The sequence below is a fragment of the Cannabis sativa genome, chromosome 6 (genome assembly GCF_029168945.1).
Source record: "Cannabis sativa cultivar Pink pepper isolate KNU-18-1 chromosome 6, ASM2916894v1, whole genome shotgun sequence".
In the NCBI taxonomy this organism is placed as follows: Eukaryota; Viridiplantae; Streptophyta; class Magnoliopsida; order Rosales; family Cannabaceae; genus Cannabis; species Cannabis sativa.
In genome coordinates this window covers 18,727,002-18,746,738 of record NC_083606.1, presented here as the reverse complement: position 1 = coordinate 18,746,738, position 19,737 = coordinate 18,727,002, and the positions used below count along the sequence as shown (strand labels likewise).

General features: G+C 37.7%; 1 non-coding gene across 1 annotated transcript; it reads right to left on the bottom strand.

The window, feature by feature from the left end:
• Positions 1 to 7,897: 7,897 nt before the first annotated feature.
• Positions 7,898 to 8,004, bottom strand: LOC133039545 (small nucleolar RNA R71). The gene has a single exon (XR_009688685.1). It is a non-coding gene; the product is annotated as a small nucleolar RNA R71 (small nucleolar RNA).
• Between the last annotated feature and the right edge of the window lie 11,733 nt (positions 8,005 to 19,737).

The following is a 19,737-nucleotide window of genomic DNA, read 5'->3' as shown; positions in this document are numbered from 1 at the left end:
CGGGTCAAAATTATAAAAATGCCCATGGCTCACCAACGGGGGGTCTTAACATGTCATATATCCAATTAATTCACATATAATAAATTATATAATGATATAATTCCATAATAATACACATTTAACTAGTTAGGGTTTGCTAATCCATTTTCTTAATCGTAGGGTATTACAATACAACATCTCATAAGGAGTCATTCCCTATTGTACTTTGGTAGCTGATGTTGTAGGAGAATTCAATCAAAGGTAAGTACTTACTCCATGAGCCCCCAAAGTCCATGATACAGGCTCGTAATAAATCTCCTAATATATGAATTTTTCTTTCTAATTGCCCATCAGTCTGAGGGTGAAAAGTTATACTGAACTTCAGCTTTGTGCCCATAGCTTTCTAAAGATTTACCCAAAATTTTAATGTAAACTCTGGATCCCTATATGAAACAATGGATTTAGGCACTCCATGGAGACTAACTATCTCTTTCACATACATTTCATCGTACTAATCCACTATATAGGTAATCTTTACTGGCAGAAAATGAGCTGATTTCACGAAAATGATCCATTATGACCCATACTGAATCATACATTCCCGTGGTTCTAGGAAAACGAACTACGAAGTCCACACAATATCCTCCTGCTCTTTTTCAGGAAGGGCTAATGGTTGTAATAACCCTGCCAGTCTCAGGTGCTTAGTTTTGATCTGCTAACGTGTTAACATCTAGTCACATAATCCACTACATTTTTCTCCATTCTATGCCACCAATGATAAGGTTTTAAATCTTGATACCTCTTGATGGTTCTTGGGTGTAACAAATAAGGTATTATATGAGATTCATTAAGGATTTCCTTCTTAAGCTCACCATCATCTGGAACACAAAGTCGAGCTTTAAATAGTAACATTCTGCTATTTGAGATCAAAAACTCTCTAGGCCGACCGGCCAGTATCTCATCCCGAATTAACTAGCTCAGGATCTTCTAACTACGGTCTTTTGCTTTTTTTTTTTCTAACAAATCTGATTATAGTGTCAGGTAGTAACTTCCAAACCACAAATTTAATTTCACTCTTAACCATTTCTAAACATAGACCTTTGTACTCAAGGCATTCGCCACCACATTGACTTTCTCGGGATGATACAAAATCTCAGAATCAGAAACCTTAACTTACTCTGGTCACTGTCTCGACCTCATTTTTAAATCTTTTTAATTGGTAAAATACTTGAGGCTCTTAAAATCTGTGTAAATCTCACATTTTCACCATAAAAGTAATGTTGCCATATTTTTAGAACGAATACTATAGCAGTAAGCTTTAAATCATGTGTTGGGTAGCGCTGCTCATAATCCTTCAGTTGACGGGAGACATAAGTTATAACTCTGTCAGCTTGCATTAGAACACATCCCAGACATTGTCTAGATGCATCACAATAAACAGTGAACCTTTCTTGATCTGATGGTAAAGCTAACACTAGTGCTGTTATTAATCGATGTTTCAACTTCTAAAAAGTCGCTTCACACTTGTCAGACCATATGAACTGTGGGTTCTTCTTAGTTAACTCGGTTAGTAGCATAGGGTTCTTAGAAAATCCTTCAACAAAATGCTAATATTTCCCTATTAAACCAAGAAAATTTCGTACTTTCGTCACTATTTTGGCCTCGACCAACTTTTCACTAACTCAATCTTCCTCGGGTCAATCATGATTTCATCTTTTTCGACAATGTGTCCTAAAGAAGACACCTTCGATAATCAAAATTCACACTTTTTAAATTTTGCATACGGCTTGTGATCCCTGAGTCATTGTAATACCATTCAGAGATGTTGCTCTTGCTCTTCCTCTGTCTGAGAGTACACAAGGAGGTCATCGATAACCACTATAATACGGTTATTGAAGAAATCCTTGAATACTCTATTCATGAGATCTGTAGAGGCCGCTAGAGCATTTATCAATTTGAATACAATTACCACAAACTCATAATGACTATACCTGGTCTAAAATGAAGTTTTCAGATTATCTTCTTCCCAAATTTTGAGCTGATAATAACCAGGTGGCAGGTCAATCTTAAAATATACAGACTTTCCATGAAGCTAATTGAACAAATCATATATCATGGGCAACAAATACATATTCCTAATCGTTAACTTGTTTAGTTCTCGATTGTCAATACACATTTGAAGGGAACCATCCTTATTTTTCACAACAAAACTAGAGCTCTCCAAGGCGATACACTGGGTCGAGTAAACCCTAAATCAAGCATCCCCTGAAGTTGTATTTTAACTCCTTAAGTTTTGCTGAAGCCATTCTGTATAGCGCTTTTAAAATAAGTCCCACACCAGGTGCCAAATCAGTTATAGAATCTATTTCTCGTTGTGGCGATAATCCCAGTAACTCCTCGGGAAATACGTCGAGAAATTCTTTTACAAACGCTAAAAATCCTACACATCCATTGTATAGTAAATCTTTAGCTCTTAAAACTGAAATAATTGGGCTTTGAGACCCCTGAACAGATCCAACATAGACAAATGGATCTTCGCTCTCTGACTGAAAAGTTACCATTTTCCGCTTACAATCAATGCTGGCCAAATACTTGGACAGGAAATCCATCCTAAGTATGACATTGAACTCCACTAATTTCAGTTTTACTAGGTTAGTACTTAACTCACTATTTTCTACTCTAACCGACATAGACCTAATCCGACTTTTGGAGATAACTAACTCCCCACTAGACATCAGGGTTCCAAACCCTTTTTCAATAAAGTCACAAGGCCTACCCAATTGATTAATTACCCTTGATGCCACATATGAGTGTCTAGCCCTAGAGTCAAATAACACCGTGAAATAGGAGTTATTAAAGAGAAACTGACCTAACGTCATAGAAGGACTGGCTGCAGCATCACCTTGAGTAATAGCATACACCGGAGCAAGTATGGATTTTGCTTCATGCTCCAACTCTTCTTTCTCCACTTGAAGGCAGTCTTTCTTAAAATGCCCAATCATGCCACACTGAAAGCATGTTTTTCGGTTGAACTCTTCGGGATGGTGTTTCTTGCAACGTGGGTACTCAGGGTAAGAATAACCCTAGCGCCCACCTCTGCCTTGATTCCATCTGAGCCGTTTGTTTCATCTTAAACCCACCACTGTCAATGCAGGTTTCCTCTTCTGCTCAACCACGTACGGAGCCCCTACCACCTCCACCATAAATGGAAATAAGGGGAGCAGTAACTCGACCTTCTGTCATAACCTCATGAGGCTTTAAAGCAGATTCTTTAGGGCTCCCAGTCCCAAAGGTGTCCTTCACCTCTAAATTTCCCTAAAGGACTGGAGATTCTTGCATCCAATTTCCCCCTTGTAATGGTTCCACTTGGCTACTAACCATACTCTGATCCGCTGGTAATACCGGATTGAAAACTTTTGGTATATAAGGTAAAAGGTACTACAGGAGATCTTTGTTGTTTCAACCTCTGAATTTCCTCTTCATGTTGTTCAATTATAACTTCCATCTAAGTGAACCTCTGCTCCGAATCGAACAGAGCCTGTGGCAGATAATCATCACTCCCGCCAATAGCCCTCCAATGGCTTTCACCTTGGTTATGGGAACAATTTAGATTCCATCCTCTCCAACCGTTACTAGCCCTAACCATATTATTCTAACTCTGCATATTGCACCAGGTGTCCCTTTTATAGGACAAACCTGTCAATTCGTAAGTCAGTCTAGTTAGGCAACAACCCAATTTGCAATCTTACTACCGCACTTATGGATCTTAAGGTAATGCATTAAAATAAACAATTATAAACTACTATGCTTCCTAACAAGCTTTTCTTATCACATACATTACTAAAAAAAGTAAAGACTTATTGAACCGTAAGCCAAGCTTTTCTCTGATGATGATTGTACATGCCTTGTTGATCTTTGGTGGACAAACCTGCTGGCTCTGATACCAAAATTGTAACGCCTTGATGATTAGGTGCCTACAGTGATTTTCCAATAAATGTGCCACCTTTGCTAAATCAAAGGGTTTTCCTTGAAAATCGTGTCAAATTAATTTTTTTGATCTAATAGTAAAACTTTATAAACTTTTATATATTTATTTACAAAATTCGAGATCCCGAACTTAAACTTTTACAAACTTAATTGAAATAAATTTATAATCTGGTCGCTCAGCAACTACAAAATACAACTCCAGATGTCCCGAGACCGAACACTCCAAGTCGCGTCGCCTCGACATGTACAATCTTCATCCAAGCCCAGAGCTCACTCCTGCACAGCCTTCGTTGTTCCTTTACCTACACATGAAAGTAACATCTATGAGTCAACAGACTTAGTAAGTAAACCATACAACAAACCATATAATCACGACTTGTGTCTAGGCGCCCATACACCTATCAACAAGGCTTACCAGATGACTTAAGAAGGTTCTTAACAATTGCTGCTACTAACCATGATATCATCCAGCATCAGCACTATGATTGCCCTGCGGGACCGACACTATGTTTGTGCCGCTATGACAGCATCAATAGCACCCAAAAGTATAATTAGCCATGATATCACTCTTAACCAGTATGATGCCTGTACTACTAAACTGACATAATGATTGTGTTGCTATGATAGCGCCAATTAATATTTTCTGAGGTGAATATCATTCTTAACCAGTACGACGCCCGTATTGCTGAACTGACACAATGGTTGTGTCGCTATGATATCACCCAAATATATATATTATAAACACACCATGCACATATATCACACATATACACATTCACATATATACAATATGTTCTATGCTATTCTTACCTCATTTCCAAATTCAAGTGATTTGGTCGACCTGAACGGAAAACTTCGTGCTGGATGGATGCATAATCACATAACATAAATGGGTAAACGACGCGCCAAAACCCTAATCCGGGAAACCCAAACCTTTAACTTAAGGTTCTGCCATTAATAATCATTACCCCAATACCCTAAGTATCAAGGAAATAACCAACTATGGCACTCTAAATAACACGAATTGACAACATAAAAAATTCAGGAAACCTAACCCTACTCCGGTTAACCGGTTTTGTAGGGCCTGTAAAACCGGTTAACCAATTTGCACCAGGTAACCCAAAAAATTTGAAATCATGTCCAAACCATGCCTAAACCAATCCAAACCTTCCAGAACACTTGTACCAACCCCAAACAATATATTCCAAGCAATAACAGCAAGATACAACCGATGAATCCAATTTCACCATTAATGAGCCAAGTATGAGCTCACAATTTCAAACTTGCTCAAACCACAAACAAACCAGCAAAACCAACAACAAATAATCAATTCAAACTCAAAACAACCTCTGGAAACACCCTAGAGTAAAACCTAAATTAAACAGCCACCACATCATAAAATCACAAGCTAAAACCCAACTAAAAAGCTTAAATAACACAAAGGTAATGTTCTAGGGTTTACCTTGGCTTGAACAACCTCCAATCTTGTTGAAACTTTGTTGAAATCTAAAGAAATTAAGAGTTGGCAAGGTTGCTTTCTGGTTGTGTGGGAGCCGAACCAAGAGAGAGAGAAAGAGAGGTTGAATTTCCTAATTTCCTTTGATATGCTGAAATAAAATTGGCTAGTGTCAAGCCCTAAAATAGCCACCTAATCCTCCCCCTTACTAAATGACGAAAATGTCATTTGGACCTTCCCATAGTCAATAGATAAGAAAGTGTTTGTTTAAACAAATACTACTTTTCTAAGAAAATGACTAAGTCTGAAAATAAAGTAGCAAATAAAGGAGATATTTATTTCTTGATTCCAAAAGTGTTCTATCATCTTATTTGACATATGATGATCCCACTGTCTCTGTTGTCTTGTCACAACCAAAGAGGTTAATACCATTTAGTTTTCTTAGTAATAATTCACGGTACCTTGTTGTAGTGGGAGAGTTTCTAGGAACTTCACTTCTTATTGTTAGGCTATTTTTAGCCTATGTTTTGGATCTATTTTATGTGCGTTTTTCGCTGTGTTGGGACGAAATTACGCTTGTTTTCTACGTTTTCAAGTTCTTTGGAATAAAAGAGGTCTCGGATGCAAAAAGTCAATAAAAGACGAGCTGAGCCAAGGAAAACACAATTTTTGAAGAATTGTGCATATCTGGCCGCGGCTAGACACATTTTGCCCGCGGCTAGATCACGAAATTTGTTAAGAAATCCTGGAGCTACAGTCGCCGCGGCGAGGGGGAGTGTCGCCACGGCCATTTAAGAGATACAAAGAGGTGCTTAATTTGCCATTATCTCGCCGCGGCGAGAGGAAGCTTGGCCGCGGCGAGATCCCGTACGGACCAGGGGTAATTTCGTCCATCGAACCCTAAAAATTAGATATAAATAGAAAACTGCGATTGAAAGTCTGAGGAAGCAATTTCGAACCCTAAAATACAGCAGAGAGCGGCAGGAAGAGCATAGAGATTCAAGTGAAGATCCAGAATTCATCCACCAACAGTTCTTTTCTTTATTCCTCGTTAATTTCTTTATGTTGAATATTGCTTTAGGAATGGTTATGGATTTGTTTCTGAACTAAATTTCCCATTTAGGGAGGATGATGATTGTTGTTTAATGCTTGCCTAGTTAATGTTTAATTACCATTCCTCCATTCTTGTTTGTGAAATTATCTTAATTCGCGTTTAATTTCATGTTTAAGATTGATCACCTTGTGCATGCTTTATGATCTCAATTCGAAATCTGAAAAGTGAGAATTGAGAATGCTAAAATTGGGATAATCGATGTTCTATGTGAAACGAGAGTATTTACATGACTTATGTGACGAATAGATTATTACTTAATGCTGATTTCATGTTAGTTTAATTAAGGAATTAATTAGATAATATGAGATTTAGAATCTAGAAGATCTGAAAAGAGCTAGGTTGTTTTATAATCTGTCATTCACTTCAAGAATAGGATAGTAATTAAGCATTAACGATTTGGGTAAACAACAACAGGATTCTCCTCCCTATCATCTCATCTTGCTTAAACTTTAACTGTGTTTTACGCTTTCTGAATTACTTTACTTTTCTTAAATCATAATTGTTTTCGATTTGCCAAATAGAATTATAAGTATAGTTTAGTGGTATTTAATCCAATTCTCTGTGGGATCGACCTCACCTGTGTGAGTGTTACTACTTGATTGCGTATACTTGCGTAGTGTTTATAAATTTGAGCAACAAGTTTTTGGCGCCGTTGCCGGGGAATTGTTTAAAGATTAATATAACATAAAATTATACTAACTTCTACTTTGGTATATTTTCTCTTGCTAAGTTTCTAACCTTTTTCTTGCAATATTTTCGTGATTCATTTCAGGATTCCTAAGTGTATGCGCCGTCAAGGACAAGCAGTCATATTACCAGTTGATCCTGAAATCGAGAAAACTTGCAGGAGGAACCGAAAGAACAAAAGGCAAGAAAGAGTTTCAGCAACTGCTGAAACATCAGAAATCATGGCTGCCAATGTGAACAATAATGCTGGAAACAATGGGGGTAATAATGGTAATAATGGTGGCGCCGTGGAAGATCAAGCTAATGGCCGTAGCTTGAGAGATTACATTCTCCCTACTCTGACGGGAGTGCAGTCATGTATCAGGCCAGCGGCAGTGGATGCGAACAACTTTGAGATTAAACCTGCCATCCTTCAAATGGTGCAGTCTTCAGTTCAGTTTGGTGGCCTCCCTTCTGAAGATCCTAATCTGCATCTCTCTAACTTCATGGAACTTTGTGAAACTTTTAAAGTTAATGGAGTTAGCGATGATGCCATTCGACTGAGACTGTTTCCATTCTCGCTCAGAGAACGAGCCAAGAGTTGGTTAAACTCCTTGCCACCCAATTCTATTGCCACCTGGAATGATCTGGCAACAAAATTCTTGTCAAAGTTTTTTCCTCTAGCCAAGTCTGCAAAGCTGAGAGGAGAAATCAACAACTTCTGCCAACAAGATAATGAATCTCTCCATGAGGCTTGGGAGAGGTTTAAAGATCTGATCAGGAAGTGTCCTCATCACGGTATAGAGAAGTGGATGCTGGTCCACAACTTCTACAACGGGTTGGTTGGTAACACTAGAACTCTAATAGATGCAGCAACGGGCGGAGCTTTTATGAGAAAGAGTGCTAATGAGGCGTATGATCTATTGGAGGAGATGGCTCTAAACAATCAGCAGTGGCCAACTGAAAGGAGTCAATCTAAGAAGGTAGCTGGTGTGTTAGAAGTTGATGCCATCACAAAGTTAACAGCTCAGGTTGAGGCATTGACAAAAATAATTGCAGGGCAAGCGAAACAAGCCCAAATTGTTTGTGAGATATGTGGAGGAAATCATCACTTTTCAGAGTGTCAAGCAGATGTGGATGATTTGCCAATGGATGAAGCTAAGGCCATTGGAAATTTTTTACAGAACAACAACAACAATTATGGGTTCAACCAGGGTAATAACCGAAGAAACAGTGGGTTCTATCAGCAACAAAATCAGAACCAGAATCAGAACCAACAGTTTAATCAGCAACAAGCCTCTGGTGGAAATTCTAGTTTGCAAACAGATTTACTGCTTCAATTTATGACTAAAACTAGATCTTCAATTAAAGACCTGCAGACTCAGATGGGCCAGCTAGAAACTCAGGTAGCAACCCGCCCTCAAGGAAATTTGCCTAGCACAACTGAAGTTAATCCCAAAGAAAACTGCAAAGCAATTACCCTGAGGAGCGGTAAGAAGTATGATGGGCCTGAGTTACCACAACCAGTTGAGGTAGATGAAGAGATAAAAGCTCAACCAGTGCAAACACCAACACCAACAGCAGAGAAGGCTACTGACAACCCAGCACAACCACAACAGTCTCCACCTATTAGCATTGATCACCGTGTGAAAATACCCTATCCTCAGAGGCTCAGAAAGTCAAGCTTAGACAAGCAGTTCACCAAGTTTCTAGAAGTCTTCAAAAGACTTCACATTAACATTCCCTTTGCTGAAGCTTTAGAGCAGATGCCAAGTTATGTGAAGTTTATGAAGGAAATTTTGTCAAAGAAGAGGAAGATGGAGGATTATGAGACAGCGGCTCTAACTGAAGAGTGCAGCGCTATTCTACAGAAGAAACTCCCTCCAAAACTCAGAGATCCAGGGAGCTTCACTATTCCTTGTACTATTGGAAAAATTGAAGGAATAAATGCACTATGTGATTTGGGAGCCAGTATAAACTTAATGCCTTTGTCAGTGTTTAAAAGACTGCAGCTGGGTGAAGCAAAGCCAACCACGGTAACTCTCCAATTGGCGGATCGATCACTAGCTCATCCTAGAGGAGTCATTGAGGATGTGTTAGTTAAAGTTGACAAGTTCATCTTTCCAGCTGATTTCATTGTTCTGGATATGGAAGAAGACAACAATGTTCCTATCATCCTGGGGAGACCCTTCTTGGCAACAGGGAAAGCACTAATTGATGTTCAGAAAGGAGAGTTAAAGCTGAGGGTACAAGGAGATGAAGTTGTATTTAATGTACTCAAAGCAATGACTTACCCTACGGCTAGTGACAATTGTTTTGCAATTGATGTGGTGGACCAGTTGGTGGAGACAAAGACGCACATTGAAGACCCTCTTAATCTGACTTTGGTACAAGGGGAGGTGGTGGAACAAGACGGTAAGGAAGCTTATGAGTATGCTATGTGGCTCGACTCTTATGGACCATTGAATAGAAGATACTATGAAGAGTTAGGAGTCATACCAACAAAGCCTACCCCATCTACTGAAAAGCCTCCTCAACTAGAGTTAAAAGTCTTACCGGATCATCTCAGGTATGAATAATTGGGAGAAAATAAGACACTTCCTATCATTGTGGCATCTTCCCTATCTTCTTTAGAGACAGACAAGCTATTACAGGTTCTAAGGAAGCATAAGAAAGCCATTGGATGGACTTTAGCAGACATTAAAGGGATCATCCCCTCAACTGTAATGCATAGAATCTTAATGGAGGAAGGAGTGAAGCCTACCATCGATGCACAACGAAGATTAAATCCACCAATGAAGGAGGTTGTCAGAAAAGAAGTCTTAAAGTGGTTAGATGCCGGGGTAGCGTATCCTATTTCAGACAGTAAATGTGTAAAGACCGCTTAGTTTAATTTGGAAATTAGCAGTTAATCACGTTTAATTATGAAATTATTTATAGCTATTTAAATAATTTATTATACTGTTATTATTGAATTCAGAGATGCATTTTTATGTCATGTAGTAGTTTTCATAATTTTGCATTCCGGTGCCCGATATTTTGGAACTCGGTGTTCGGCTCAGTAAAAATCACAACTTAGTATGTTAGTAGTTTGGGACGGTTTATTAGACATTGGGAATGTCGGGAATGGCCGGGAATTTAGAATTTCCCAAAAAATACCCCTTTAGTGTTATTTAAGTTATTTTAGTGTGGAGGGGCAAAATGGTCTTTTTTCCCCAATGATATTTTGTCCTTTAGTGGACTTAGTAAATGGATTATATGTGTTTATTTTCTTTAATTGTTGGCTGAAGTAAATAGGAATAGGTGTCATTTAATCTCATTTTCTCATTTCAAAATCAAAGTTAGAAAAATTTAGAAAGAAAAGCAAAATTTGTTCTCTCAAGCTCTCTCTCTTTTCGGCCCTCCTTGAGCAGCAAGGAAGTGGAGTTTTTCTTGGTGATTCAAGTTCATTTTGAGCAGATTTAGTGATCTCTAATTGTTAGTAAGCTTTCTTCATCTTTCTCTTTTGTTTCTTGAAGTTTTTAAAGTGAAATGGTAGGTTGGATGCTAGTTTTTGGGTGGCTGTTGTTGCTGTGTTTATATGTTGTTTTCAGAAGCTTAATTAGGTCTAAAATGAATGGATTATCTAGGTTTTAATGCATGCTTGCTATCTTGTTTAAGTTGTGTGATTTTTAGCTCAAAAATTATGGTTTTCAAAGAGAAATGGCTTAATTCTGTTGCTGTGATGTTGTTGAAGTTGTAGTTGTTTTCAGAGGGTTATTTATGCATGATTATGTAGATTTAATCTAGTAAGGATGCATGTTAGTTGATTTTAACCAAGTTTGAGTTTAGAACTCAAAGCTTGGGCTTTAATGGCAATTTTCGTTTCTGTACTTTCTGGGTGGATTTAATGCCTTAGAAATGTAATTTGGGTTATATGGAATAGGTCTGGAAGGTTTGAGGTGATTTGGGTTGGATTTGTATGAGTTATGAAATTTTGAAGTTGCTGCCTGCGAGGAACCGGAATTCCGGTTGTACATCCAGAATTCTGGATGGGGTTCTGAAATTTCCCAGAACCAGAATTCCGGTTGGGCAACCGATCTACCGGTTGGGGAAAATTCAGGAACCCTAGTTTTCCTCATTTTTATGTTTTTGGGGGTATTGCCATGCTTTTTATCGATAGGGAAACTTTTAGTTCCTAGTTTAAGTCCCCGGGAAGTGGTTTAGCGTATCACTTATAGTGTTGTGATTTTTATGGTTTAGGAGCCTGTAATCCGCCGCACAGTTAAGTTCCAGTCAGGTTGACCGGCACACCTGAATTCGGAATCCAGGTAAGATTAGTATAACAGTATGCATATGTAGATTACATGTTTAGCATGCATGTAGGAAGCCTGTTAGATTACATTAGTTATGTATGTTGGCTTCGAACCATCCAACTGTGTCACATCGGTACAGGCTGGAGTATGACTAGCAGCCGGAGTATGACCGGTTCGACCGATCAGGCTGACACTTAGGATGGTGGTTATGTACTATTGACGTATCACGTCGGTACAGGCTGGAGTATGACCAGCAGCCGGAGTATGACCGGTTTGACCGATCAGGCTGATACTGTAACACGTTGGTACAGGCTGGAGTATGACCAGCAGCCGGAGTATGACCGGTTCGACCGATCAGGCTATTACTTGTCAATAGTATCGTCCCTATGAACGTTCAGAACTCAGTACCGTGTTGGACACGGCAGTTAGGGGGATTCAGTATCGTGTTGGACACGGCAGTTAGGGTTATGATCAGGGGTATGGGCGTCTGATCATGACCGAGATTATGTATGAATATTATTATGCTTTTCTTACTGAGTCTGTCGACTCACAGTGCTACGTTTATGTGTAGGTAAAGGCAAGGCTAGGGCTGATGGACCGTGAGCGAGCCGGTGAAGATTGTACATGTCGGGGCGGTTAGGCCTTGAGCGTACGATCCTCGGGACAGCAAGGCTAATTTTGTAACTAGTCGCTAGGCGACAATTATTTTGTATGAACAGTAAACTTTTGTAAATGATTTTGTAATCGGGATCCCGAGTCTTTTGTATAAATATTTTATAAGTTTAATTAAAAAGCAAAATTTTTAATTAATCACGTTTTCCATAAACCTCGTTGATTAGCAACGAGCTGCACATCATGTTTAAAAATCACGTAATACGCCTATGTTAGTTAGGGTGTTACAAAATGGGTAAGTCCAGTCCAGGTTGTTCCAAAGAAAGGAGGGATGACGGTGGTGAAGAATGAAAAGAATGAACTCATCCCAACCAGAACTATCACAGGATGGAGAATTTGCATAGACTACCAGAAACTCAACAAAGCCATGAGAAAAGATCACTTTCCACTCCCATTCATTGACCAGATGTTAGACAACTTGGCAGGCCAAGAGTACTACTGTTTCCTTGATGGGTACTCAGGGTATCACCAAATAGCTATAGCACTGGAAGATCAAGAGAAAACGACATTCACATGTCCATATGGTACTTTTGCTTTCCGACGAATGCCATTTGGGCTGTGTAATGTTCCAGCAACATTCCAGAGGTGTATGATGGCCATATTTTCAGATCTAATAGAAAAATGCATCGAGGTGTTTATGGATGATTTTTCAGTATTTGGTTCATCGTTTGACCAATGTTTAAGCAACTTGGAATTGGTATTAACAAGGTGTGAAGATTCTAATTTGGTGTTGAACTGGGAAAAATGCCATTTCATGGTTACGGAAGGAATAGTGTTGGGACATAAGATCTCGAAAGAAGGTATTGAGGTTGACAGAGCCAAAGTATCTACAATTGAGAACTTGCCTCCTCCAGTTTCAATTAAGGGAGTTCGAAGCTTTTTGGGTCATGCCGGGTTCTACAGAAGATTTATCAAAGACTTCTCCAAAATCGCCAAACACCTTCTGAGAGGCTCAGGTAAGTTTCTCTCACCCTGGTTTATTTTCACACATTGGGGACCATGTGCATCTTTAGTTTGCGGGGAGAGACTTTAAATTTTCGTTAATTAGTTTTTTTTTTTAGTTTTTTTTAAGTCATGTGTTGATAGCTAAGTTGAAAGATTGATTGAACCACTGTTATTCACTTGTGCAATGGATTAAAACATAACTGTGTGCTTGACTTGCAACTGTTTGAATTAAGATGGATGTGTCTTAGGAAGTGGTTCATGTAGATATAAAACATTTGTTCTTGACGCATATCACTTCTGTTCTATTTGGTTTGTGGAATGATTGACTGTACATGAAATAGAATTTTGTTGACATACTCTTTTGAAGCGAAATCCTTGATAATTTTTGTTTGGAAAGTGATTTAGGCAAGTTTTCTTTGGACCGATTGAGCCTTTCAAGCTTACCTAGAAATTTTACCGTAGTATACCCAAAGTTGAGCCTTAACTTATTCTAAAAATTTCTCACCACTTACCTAAGCTAAACTCAGTATCGTTAACTCTTTTCACTCTGAACATACCTTGTTATGCCATGAGCCTTTAAGCAAGTTTGGGGGGATAAATTGTTGTAAGTGGAGAAACAAAGTGTATTGGTGAGTGATTAAAAAAAAAATATTGTGTGTTGTGCCTCTAGTAAAAAATAGAAGAAAAGGAAAAAAAAATAAGAAAAGAAAATATGTGATAATGTCTTCTTGAGAAAAAAAAGCTAAGAATAATATGAGGTACGCACATAAAGAAAAAAATCGCAATCTCTTACTATTGCCTTTGGGATATAGGGAAGAAAAGAAAGAAAAATAAATGTGGGGGCTTGCTTGGTTAATAGTGCTTATGGTATAGTGTAGCTTAAATGACTTGTCACCTACCCATGTACCTAAGCCACGTGATGATAACCGAAAAAGACCTATTGATTCCAAAGAGAAATTTGTCAACATTAGTGGAGATAGGTGTGCCATTCAAACTTATTGATCATGTGTTAGTGGCATGTCGGGAAGTTTAGAACGGTTGTGATATGGACGACAATTGCAATGTTTTGTGTTTGTATGAATTGCTTACTTGTAAATTGTACATCCAAATTAGTTCTTAGAGTTGGCAAGTTGAAATTCTGGTTATTGATGGCTTGAAGTTGTGCAGGTGGTGGTAGCAGTTCAATCATCGGAAAGTTTAGTTATCTCTGTTTGTTTGTTTTTAGTTCGAGTCTTAGTTTACTCGGGGGCGAGTAAAGAGTTAGTTTGGGGGAGTTTGGTAGGCTATTTTTAGCCTATGTTTTGGATCTATTTTATGTGCGTTTTTCGCTGTGTTGGGATGGAATTACGCTTGTTTTCTACGTTTTCAGGTTCTTTGGAATAAAAGAGGTCTCGGATGCAAAAATTCAATAAAAGACGAGCTGAGCCAAGGAAAACACAATTTTTGAAGAATTGTGCATATCTGGTCGCGGCTAGACACATTTTGGCCGCGGCTTGATCACGAAATTTGTTAAGAAATCCTGGAGCTACAGTCGCTGCGGCGAGGGGGAGTGTCGCCGCGGCCATTTAAGAGATACAAAGAGGTGCTTAATTTGCCATTATCTCGCCGCGGCGAGAGGAAGCTTGGCCGCGGCGAGATCCCGTACGGACCAGCGGCAATTTCGTCCATCGAACCCTAAAAATTAGATATAAATAGAAATTGCGATTGAAAGTCTGAGGAAGCAATTCGGAACCCTAAAATACAGCAGAGAGCGGCAGGAAGAGCATAGAGATTCAAGTGAAGATCCAGAATTAATCCACCAACAGTTCTTTTCTTTATTCCTCGTTAATTTCTTTATGTTGAATATTGCTTTAGGAATGGTTATGGATTTGTTTCTGAACTAAATTTCCCATTTATGGAGGATGATGATTGTTGTTTAATGCTTTCCTAGTTAATGTTTAATTACCATTCCTCCATTCTTGTTTGTGAAATTATCTTAATTCGCGTTTAATTTCATGTTTAAGATTGATCACCTTGTGCATGCTTTATGATCTCAATTCGAAATCTAAAAAGTGAGAATTGATAATGCTAAAATTGGGATAATCGATGTTCTATGTGAAACGAGAGTATTTACATGACTTATGTGACGAATAGATTATTACTTAATGCTGATTTCATGTTAGTTTAATTAAGGAATTAATTAGATAATATGAGATTTAGAATCTAGAAGATCTGAAAAGAGCTAGGTTGTTTTATAATCTGTCATTCACTTCAAGAATAGGATAGTAATTAAGCATTAACGATTTGGGTAAACAACAACAGGATTCTCCTCCCTATCATCTCATCTTGCTTAAACTTTAACTGTGTTTTACGCTTTCTGAATTACTTTACTTTTCTTAAATCATAATTGTTTTCGATTTGCCAAATAGAATTATAAGTATAGTTAGTGGTATTTAATCCAATTCCCTGTGGGATCGTCCTCACCTGTGTGAGTGTTACTACTTGATTGCGTATACTTGCGTAGTGTTTATAAATTTGTGCAACACTTATGACTTGGAAGACACTAGTGATTAAAGCCATTGTGAGTTCAAACAAGTAATGGATTGTCAAGATAAGAAACTAAGAAGAAAGCCAAGAGAACTATGGTTTAATCCATTCACATGGAGTAACCTAAATTTTTCTATTACAAGGACATAAAAGGAAATTTTGTTAATAAGTCTATTCAATGGACTTAACAAAACTTCCTGTTCCTAGTATTATAGGTTTGAGTTTATCTAAACCTATGGCTTGTGGTATACCTGGTAATTACTTACTCTAATGCAAGCAACTTACTTTAGTAAGATGCTGAAGTATTTTCTTTCTAATGGCAATCTATAGAAGCTTCTTGACTTCTAGGCATAGATTTTATTTATCTAAGGAAAAGTCTAAACTATTCCAGAAAAGATAAAGTCATGAAAGAATTTCTTAAATCAACAGTGAGAGGTCTCAGATATGCTTTAGTATGCCTTAGACCAGACACCTGCTGTTGAGTGGGAGTAATGAGTAGGTATCAGATTAATCCAGGAGAAGAACATTGGAAGACAATCAAGTAAATCTTAAGATTAAGAAGAGGAACTATATGTTAGTCAATAAGGGTGTATATAAAACTCTTAGACTACACCACATCAGATTTCAAGACTTGCCTTTGTGTTAGAAAGTTTGCTGATAAGATGGTGATTACTCTGGGGGTGGAATAGTGATTTTGGAGAAGTTTAAAAACCTATCTGAAGTCTCTAGGTCTACCAGAAAAGGACTGAATGTTAAAGTTGCAGGAAAGGTACTTATTCAGTCTAAGGAAAGTTCTATACATTTTTGGCACCATTCCAAATTGCCTAAACTACTAGTGTTGTTTCCTGATTAACTAAAAGTATTTGCCAAAGGTATAGAATCCAATATCCCAAAAGAGTAGACATATAGAGAGAAATTTCACATTATCAATGATATTGTGATTAAGGAAAAGTAATGGTGGAGAAAAGGTTGTGTTTAATTCAACCTTTCAGATCCTATTACGAGGAGTTTACTACTACTACACTTGATTTGTATATCAAGGTGTTGAGATTATTTGAAATGCACTTTTTGTTTTATATTAGTGCAAGTGGGAGTTTGTTGGGTTTTATGCCCTAAATAAAACTCATTTCAATATAATCAGATTTACTTATTAATATAGATCAGAAATAACATTTAATGTTGCATGGTTCACATGATTTATTTCATGATTATATGTACATAATGTATAAATTCATCTGAAACCCTTTTCACATACTTCATCCTGTTTATTGTACTATCAACACTTTGGAAAGTAAACATGACTATGTGAATAAAGTTTCCTAGATTTATCAGACAGAGGGTTTTACTGATATGATAATCTACAACAGAGTTTACTTGCATTTGGAGAAACGCTATGTTCTTTCCAGAGCATTGGTTAAAGTAAAGCTCAGGTTGGATGCATGGAGTATGCATCGGAAGGGACCGATATTGAACTTTGACTTAGGTTTATTAAACTTACCGTAATATCTATTCAAGTCAATATCGCCTAGTTGATCCTAGATCAAATGATCTTAATCCTGTTATGATTAGGCTCAATCTCAAGAGGTTATTCGTGTTCTTTGATTTGTTAGTTAAGCCTACTTTTGGGTCAGGGTTTGTTAGGTTTTATGCCCTAAATAAAACTCCATTTCAATGTAATCTATTTTATTCAACATCAATAAAGAAACAGAAGTATTTTTCATTCATTGTGTATGTTTTGGCTCACTTTATCAATTGCTTGTCTAATTGATTTATAAATTCATCTTAAACCCTTTTCACATACTTGATCATGTTTATTGTGCTGTCATCACATTGGAAAGTAAACATGACTATGTGAATAAAGTTTCCTAGATTTATCAGACACAGGGTTTTACTGATATGATAATCTACAACAAGAGTTTACTTGTATTTGGAGAAATACTATTTTCTTTCCAGAACATTGGTTAAAGTAAAGCTCAGGTTGGATGCATGGAGTATGCATCGGAAGGGACCGATATTGAACTTTGATTTAGATTTAATTAAACTTACCGTAAAATCTATTCAAGTCAATATTGCCAAGTTGATCCTAGATCAAATGATCTTAATCCTGTTATGATTAGGCTCAATCTTGAAAGGCTATTCGTGTTCCTTTGAATTGTTAGTTAAGCCTACTTTTAGGTCAGGGTGATACATACTTTTTGGGAACACGGTAGTGCAATTGAGTGGGAGCGCTAGCATAAACATGGAATCTATAGCTTCTACCTGGCGAATAGTAAGCAAAGGATGATTTCCTTCGAGCTTGACCAAACGAAAATAAATGGTGGAGATCTCATTTCACATAAGCTGAAATATCATTTATACGGGGTCAAGTGTTTTAAGGATAAAATACATAGTAGGGTGTTACGGTAATTTAATCCCTTTACTGTGTAGATCATTCATATAGAGGATCATTGATCACATTAGGATTATAACAATGGATAACTAATGATGTGTCTATATGGTGGAACATATAGAACATTCTATAAACTGAGAGTGCAATTCTAAGTTCTATGCGTGGATTCAACGAAGAATTAATAAGTTAGTGAATTTTAGTACTAAATTCTTGATCTACTTATTGGAAGCTCGGTTATATAGACCCTGTTGTAGTGAGATTTCTCTCACCTAGAAACTCGAGACCAGACTCCTCTTTAAAGGACACGTGTATTCAGATTTCCAATGAAGGCTGAATGTCCGTGAGAGACTCCTCGAAGTTTAGACCTCGCTCAGGATAAAACTAGCGAGGTATTGCAAGTGCGACTTAAGTTGCACCGCGTAACCGTAATTCTCATCATGCAGGGTAGACCCAACTCGCATGTGTCAAAGCATGTGCGAGTGTCCCCTCTATATCTCCGCGACAAGTATAGAGACCAACTCCCTATGATGCAGTTTGGTCCCAACGACTCAATAGCCCTGACAGACCAATATAAATTCGCATGTCCAGACTTTAATAGCTCCAACATGCGACGTCTACAAGGGGCGATTACCTAAGGACGCAGACGTTCCAAACGTACTGGCGATCCTGCGAGCTCAACAAACGGAACATGAACGGTCAACTCGTAGATGCGGAAGACGCATACGTTGATGAACTTAGTAACTGTCATACATTTATTAATGTTAACGTTGTTTGAGTTTAGTTATTGCAATTCAATGTGTAAATAATGGATTAACAATGAATGTGATCCTCATGTAACCGATTGGACACCTACTTTGTATATAAAGGGGTGATCCACCATGAAAAACGACCTACGAATCCTTTGCTACAGTGGACTAAGCAGATCGAAATCTGACTGAACCACTATAATTCATTGTCTTGTTTACTTTTTCCAGCCTTGTTGCTTGTTCTTGCATTCCCAGTCGAGTACTCGCCATTCTAGGTTGAATACTCGCACTTGTCATTTCCCTAAAAATTATCTTTTATATCAATTAAATAGTACTTTTTGGTGTTGCGAAATTCACTCGACAACAGACCCATGGTCCCCCCACTAGTTGAGATAATATTGTTTGTAAGACTCATGTAATTGGTTTTGATTAATCAATTATAATTCACGAATTAGACTATGTCTATTTGTGAAATTTTCACTAAGTAAGGGCGAAATTGTAAAGAAAGAGTTAATAGGGGCATATTTGTTAATTATGATACTTTGTATGGTTCAATTAATAAATATGATAAATGACAATATTATTTAATAATTATTTATAGTTATTAAATAGTTAGAATTGGCATTTAAATGATTGAATTAAGAAATTGGCATTTTTGAGAAAATCAGATACAAAAGGTGTTAAAATTGCAAAATTGCAAAAATCAAGGCCCAGTCCACCTAAGCCATGGCCGGCCACCTTTATAGGTATTTTAAATTGATTTTTTCATTATTTTAATGCCATATAATTCAAATCTAACCCTAGTGGAATGCTATAAATAGATAGTGAAGGCTTCAGGAAAATTACACTTTCTGAATCAGAAAAACCTGAGCCTTCACTCTCTTCTCTAGCCGCCACACTCTCTCTCTATTCTTCATCTATATTTCGAACCTCTCTTAGTGATTAGGGTAGTGCCCACACAC